The 6,950-nt window shown below is 41.2% G+C and overlaps 1 protein-coding gene across 3 annotated transcripts in view; it reads right to left on the reverse strand.

Moving 5' to 3' along the window:
• PAMR1 (peptidase domain containing associated with muscle regeneration 1) overlaps positions 1–6,950 on the reverse strand; it is a 111,673-nt gene that overhangs the window by 45,890 nt on the left and 58,833 nt on the right. The gene's annotated exons all lie outside the window — the stretch shown is intronic.

Consider the following 6,950-nt stretch of genomic DNA (forward strand, 5'->3'; position numbering starts at 1 on the left):
CAGAAGGGGCAGTTGGATAGACCCTGCTTCTACAGAACTGAAAGGAAATCTTTATTAATTTCTAGACCAGTAAGACAGCTGGAAAAGGCTCTCAACAAAAATGAACACCCTTAGCCTCATTCAAAAGTCTTCCTATCTTCAGCATTTGGTGCAGGGAAGGGGATTGCGGGAGAGACACACACACTTCTAAGAAGTAGTTGGGTTTTGTTTTTCTTTACTGTTTCCTCTTAGAAAGAAAAGGAGGACTTAAAATAAATTCAGAGAGAGGCATTTGCATTTTCTCACCTCCTTCAAAGATGACACAGTCTGTGATGCCAGCCAGGGTCCAAATCTTAGTTTGACCACTTACTAGTTGTGTGACTCTAAAAAAGGCCACTGTATTTTCTGAGCCAAGGTCTCTCATTTGGAAATGAGAATATTTGTACCTACAACAATGTGTTTTTCTCACTCGTCTTGGGGATTAAATGAGATATTGTATGTAAAGCACTTAGCACAGCACCTGGTACATAAAAATGCTCAATAAGTGGCAACAAATAGTTATTTTTCTCGAGTCTTGTCTGGATCTGAGGCACTAACTGTTTTGGTCCAGAATCACAGGGGACAGCTCAGGTTCTGACCCACTGCTCCAGGGTTCATGAGAGCCTCATCTCATCACTGACTAGAATCCTAAGCTCATCAGGCTTAGCATCCCAGACAGTGATAGCAGAGCCAAGGCTTGGATGATGAAGACCCCAAGGGCCTCTCACATCAAGAGATGGTTTCGTGGAGAGGATAAAAGAAAGGGCTCTGGGGCTGGCTTCTGAATTTGCATCTTGGCTCTGCCACTTACAAGCTGTATGACAGCAGAAAAGTTATTTATCCCTCTGTGCCTGAGTGTCCTCGTCTGTCACATTGCTGTGACAAGGGTTGCAATGGGGATTAAATGAGTCAGTACAGGAAGGTACTCCGAACAATGCCTGGTTAATAGTAAGTACTAAGTGTTGGCTTTTTTCAGGGGCTCAGGTGTTCATCAGGAACAATGACAGGTCCTCAGCTCAGCCTGTGAGTTGACCTGTAACCCCAATCCACCTGACTCTATGATGACTGTGTTGAGTTGTCTGCCTCCCCCATGACACAGTTCCACGAGAGCATGGATATCATCTGTCCTGTTTACACCTATATGTCCATCAAGTCAGTGCTCAATTACCATAGCTACTAACTGAATGAATGGTTAGACCAAAAAAACAATTCAAAATTATTCCTGTCCAAACAAACCATTTTCAAAGCCCCTCCCCACCACCCTGTGTCAAATGGCCTGTCCATTGAGTTGAGAAAATGGTTGTCCAGAAAGAATAGCATTACCACTTTGCTGCAGAAAGTCTTTCTTCCCCCAAAGTTGCCAGGGTTATCATAAAACACTCACATGGAAATAGCTCTGCTAATGGAACTCAATGGACAGAGTCTGGCTAGGGTAGCACAAAGAGTTAAGATTGCTAAATACTTTCAGTCTCTTTTCCCTGTGCTTCAGTTTGGTTGATTTCTATTGATATGTCTTTAAGTTCCCTGATCCTTTCTTCTATTTTGACCAATAGGCTGTTAATCGCCCCCAATAAATTTTTGTTTTATTTCAGATAATGCATTTTTCAGTTCCAGGATTTCCAGTTGGTTTCTTTTTTATTGTATTGTTCAGTGCTAGGGTTTCCATTTTGTTCTTTTAAATACTTACCAAATCTCTCCTGAATTTCTTTTTCTTTTTTTTGTTATTTTACTTTAAATTTCAGGATGCATGTGCAGAATGTGCAGGTTTGTTACATAGGAATACGTGTGCCATGGTGGTTTGCTGCACCTGTCTACCCATCATCTAGGTTTTAAGCCCTGCATGCATTAGATATTTGTCCTGATGTTCTCCCTCCCCTCACTCCCCACCCCCAGACAGGCCCTGGTGTGTGTTGTTTCCCTCCCCGTGGACATGTATTCTCATCGTTGAGCTCCCACTTATTGTGACAACATGTGGTGTTTGGTTTTCTGTTCCTGTGTTAGTTTGCTGAGGATGATGCCTTCCAGCTTCATCCAGGTCCCTGCAAAGGACACAATCTCATTCCTTTTTATGGCTACATAGTATTCCATGATGTATTATATATCTCATTTTCTTTATCGAATCTATCACTGATGGGCATTTGGGTTGGTTTCATATCTTTGCTATTGCACATAGTGCTGCAATAAACATACATGTGCATATGTCTCTATAGTAGAAAGATTCATATTCCTTTGGGTATATACCCAGTAAAGGAACTGCTGGGTCAAATGGTATTTCTGGTTCTAGATCCTTGAGGAATCACCACGCTGTCTTCCACAATGGCTAAACTAATTTACATTCCCACCAACAGTTTAAAAGCTTTCCTATTTCTCCACAGCCTCACCAGCATCTATCGTTTCTTGACTTTTTAACAACCGCCATTCTGACTGGCATGAGATAGTATCTCATTGTGTTTCTAATTTGCATTTTTCTAATAATAGTGATGTTAAGTTTTGTTATATGTTTGTTGGCTGCATAAATATCTTCTTGTTTTGTTTATTTGTCTGTTTGTTTGTTTGTTTTGAGACAGAGTCTTGCACCGTTGCCCAGGCTGGAGTGCAGTGGCATGACCTTGGCTCGCTGCAACCTCCACCTCCCGGGTTCAAACGATTTTCCTGCCTCAGCCTCCCAAGTAGATGGGAGTACAGATGCACACCACCACACCTAGCTAATTTCTGTATTTTTAGTAGAGATGGGGTTTCACCATGTTGGCCAGGCTGGTGACAAACTCCTGATCTCAAGTGATCCACCACCTGAGCCTCCCAAAGTGCTGGTATTACAGGCATGAGCCACCTTGCCCGGCCATAAATGTTTTCTTTTGAGAAGTGCCTGTTCATATCTTTTGTCCACTTTTTGATGGGTTTGTTTTTTTCTTGTAAATTTGTTTAAGTTCCTCGTAGATTCTGGATATCAGACCTTTGTCAGATGGGTAGATTACAAAAATGTTCTCCCATTCTGTAGGTTGCCTGTTTGTTCTGATGATAGTTTCTTTTGCTGTGCAGAAGCTTTTTAGTCTAATTAGGTCCCATTTGTCAATTTTAGCTTATGTTGCAATTGCTTTTGGCATTTTCGTCATTAAGTCTTTGCCCATGCCTATGTCCTGAATGGTGTTGCCTATGTTTTCTTCTAGGGTTTTTATAGTTTTGGGCTTTACATTTAAGCCTTTAATCCATCTTGAGTTAAATTTTAAGGTGTAAGGAAGGGGTCCAGTTTTAGTTTTCTGCATATGGCTGACCAGTTTTCCCAGAACCATTTATTAAACAGGGAATCCTTTCCTCATTGCTTGTTTTTGTCAGGTCTGTTGAAGATCAGATGATTGTAGATGTGTGGTGTTCTTTCCGAGGTCTCTGTTCTGTTCCATTGGTCTATATGTCTGTTTTGGCAACAGCACCATGCTGTTTTGATTACTGTAGCCTTGTAGTATAGTTTGAAGTCAGGTAGCATGATGCCTCCAGCTTTATTCTTTTTGCTTAGGATTGTTTTGGCTATATGGGTTCTTTTTTGGTTCCGTATGGCATTTAAAGTATTTTTTTTTTCTAAATCTGTAAAAAACGTCAATGGTAGTTTGATGGGAATAGCATTGGATCTATAAATTACTTTGGGCAGTATGGCCATTTTTACAATATTGATTCTTCCTATCCATGAAGATGGAATGTTTTTCCATGTGTTTGTGTCCTCTCTTATCTCCTTGAGTAGTGGTTTGTAGTTCTCCTTGAAGAGGTCCTTTATATCCCTTGTTATCTGTATTCCTAGGTATTTTGTTCTTTTTGTAGCAATTGTGAATGGGAGTTCATTCATGATTTGGCTTTCTGCTTGTCTATTGTTGGTATATAGGAATGTTTGTGATTTTTGCTCATTGATTTTGTTAATTTTTCATGTCTTCATCCATTATATTCATCTTTTCCTGTCAATCTTTTAGTGTATTTATTTTAAAGTTATGTAAAAGTTTCTTGTTTGAAAATTTCCATTTCATCATCCATGCTCTATTTCTTTTGACTGGGTGTTCTCTTGAATGTAGATCTTATTTTCTTGCTTCTTCACAACAGGAGATCTATTGTTTCCTTTGATTAGAAATGCCCTTTCCTCTGTTAGGTTGGCAGGAGAACTGATGAGGGATGAATCAGTTTGACCCAATCAAGGGTTAAGCTGATCTGGGGCAGGACTGAAGTTATAACCTCATCAGAAGAGCCTTGAAATTCAAACTCCATAAACTTAAGGAAATCTCTCTTTGGTTTTCATCTCCTCCTTGCCCCAGCTTCCTGCACTCCCATAACTATAAGACTGGGAAGCTGTGAGCCCATGAGACTGTGAGACTTTGAGACCACAGGCTTATGAAGCTGTAAGGTGACGACATCCCAAGATCTCCTGCTTCGTAGCCTCATTCCAGCCTCCGCTTGCACAGCTAAATTCCATTTAAGAAAATACTTGGTGGAGAGGATTGTCTTTGCCTTGGGGTCTCCTCTAGATTTAAGTTCAAGGAGTCAGCCCACAGATTCAAAAGTTTTCCTGGCCCTCCTCCTCCTCTGTTAGGCCCCTTCCTGCACTTGCCCTGCCCCCAACCTCAGCAGCTGCCTTCAAGTATGAAGCATCCTGAATCTCTTGCTCATCCTGGAAGAACTCATCCCTCTGGAGTTTAAATTCTTTTAGATTTCATATTCACAGACATATTATGGCTTTAATGAAAATTGTTATTTTCTTTGGTTTAATCTAGTGATTTCTTACTGTTTAAGAAGGAGGGAAGGTCTTTCACATCCTTCTATACCTTCACCAGAAGCTGAGCTATGATTGATGAGTTCTTTAATGACATAAAATCCTCTACAAAGATTTAAACATTAATTCTCTGGGGTCAAAGAGCTTCAGCACATAAAATATAAAATACTATTTGCCATACAATACTTTGTCTAGTGAAGACTACCTCCTTGTGTCCAGTGTGTATTCTTTAACCTTAAAGACTTCTCTTTTATTATCTTTCTTCTCTGGCCTATATGGATTTCTTCCCCTGCCCCCTAAAACAACAACTAAGAAACAGAGCTCATTTCATGGCTCTGGATTATAAGAATAGCATGCACCAGTTATTGAGCACTTACTATATATCAGATTCCATCCACTATTTATTGAGCACTTACTATATATCAGACTCCATAGTAAGGGATTTATAGACAGTTCTTCACTTAAACTTCACAAAAACTCTGAGGGCCACTATGAGGATCCCAATTTTGTAAATGAGGAAACTGAGATTCACAAAGATTGGGTAACTTTGCCCAAAGCCAGGAAAGGAATACAGATTCAAATCCAAGCCCAGGCTGCTAACTGCCACCTAATACCATCCCCAGTTTGAATCAACCTGGGCATTGTTCTTCTTCTGGGAGCATCAGGAGACAAAAGGCTGGGGCGAGATAAGGTAGTTTTCTGTGACACCACCCTAGGCGGTTCCACAACTCCCCTGGAGGGCAGCCCCAAACGTCAGTAACACACAGCTTTGTAAGCCTTTTCCCCACTCCCCTTAAGTTTGCTCTTAATCATTCCTGCTTATGGCTCAGGAATCAGCCTGCACAAATCCTCTTCCTCTCTGATAACTCTTGCCCTACAAACATTTTTGGGCATGGCTTATGGCCAGTTCCTCTGTTTCTCTGCCTCTGTCCAAAATATGACTAAGAAGATAAATGTATTAAGGACCTATAATCTCTCCCCATAAATCCTCTCATCTGGGTTGCTTTCCTATCCTCCTCAGATGCCCAGTATCCTTCAAGGACTGAAAGGCTGGGATCACTGCCATGCCAGCTAGAAGTGTGGCATTCTGGGTCACTCTTGGGCCCTCCTGCTGCTCATCTTTTTTGATGGCCAAGGAACTCAGCCTAGGGCCAAGCTAAACCAACACCAGTCTGGTGGCCAGCAGTGGAAGTCAGCAGAGTGGTTCCACTTCAGAACTCAACTTTTGAGTTTAAGAAACCCTAAGAGGAAGCCTTGGTTTCGACTTTGGATATCAGCACCTCTAATAGCCAGCACCCAAATCGCAGTTCCTAACTACAGTTTCCCACTATAAGAAACCAGGATGCATGGAGAAATGGCTCGTTTCAAGACCTGGCATAGAAAATCAAGGTGAACTTAAAACATTTGAGGGTGAGGGGTAGAATGCAAGTAAGTGCTCAAGGAGCAATGAGGTGCAGCCAGCTTAAAGGGCCAAATCTGAAACAATCTAAGCATCAAAAGAAAAATTATGATAACGCTATGAAACAGAAAAAAATTAAAATTCATGAGTCTCATAGTGCAGAAAAAGAGAGAGAGCCAGACGTTGGAGAACGAGAAAAAGTGGCGAATCCTGGAAAGCAGCATGTGGATGTATGTTATTTCAACTCTCTGTAGAACTGAAATTTTTAAGTTAAAAAGTAGAGAAAGGTAGAAAGAACAGCTCTTTTTTTTTAAATGGCAATAAAGTGCCACTCCCTAGTCTGGATATTCTGAGATTACTAAACCAACCTTTCCTGGACAGAAAGATGTGAATGAGTTCTCTCCTGGGCTCAATAGCCTCAGGTCGTTTGCCCATCCTCCTGGATAATACAACCTGCCAATGGTTATGCATGAATCAATTGCGTAATGAATTTTAAGGTCGTCATTAGTTAGGTTAGTAACACAAACATTGTCAAGGACAGTGCGCATATAAAGGTGCTACTGCATCTGTTCAGTGCCAGATGCTCTCTAATTCACATATAAAACAGCTCTGATCCTTCTGGCACTTGTCCGCCACTCCTCCCTCCTTCTAAGGCTCTGTATAGTACTCAGGGAAAAAAAAAAAAATGCCCAGGCTCTTCAGAGACGCTCAGACGGAAGCGCCTTCAGGATAACGTTGTCTGAAAGGATCACTTGGGCGCCATCTAGTGGGAAAATGCTTACACTG

This window comes from Colobus angolensis, unplaced genomic scaffold (genome assembly GCF_000951035.1).
Source record: "Colobus angolensis palliatus isolate OR3802 unplaced genomic scaffold, Cang.pa_1.0 Scaffold192, whole genome shotgun sequence".
Lineage (NCBI taxonomy): Eukaryota > Metazoa > Chordata > Mammalia > Primates > Cercopithecidae > Colobus > Colobus angolensis.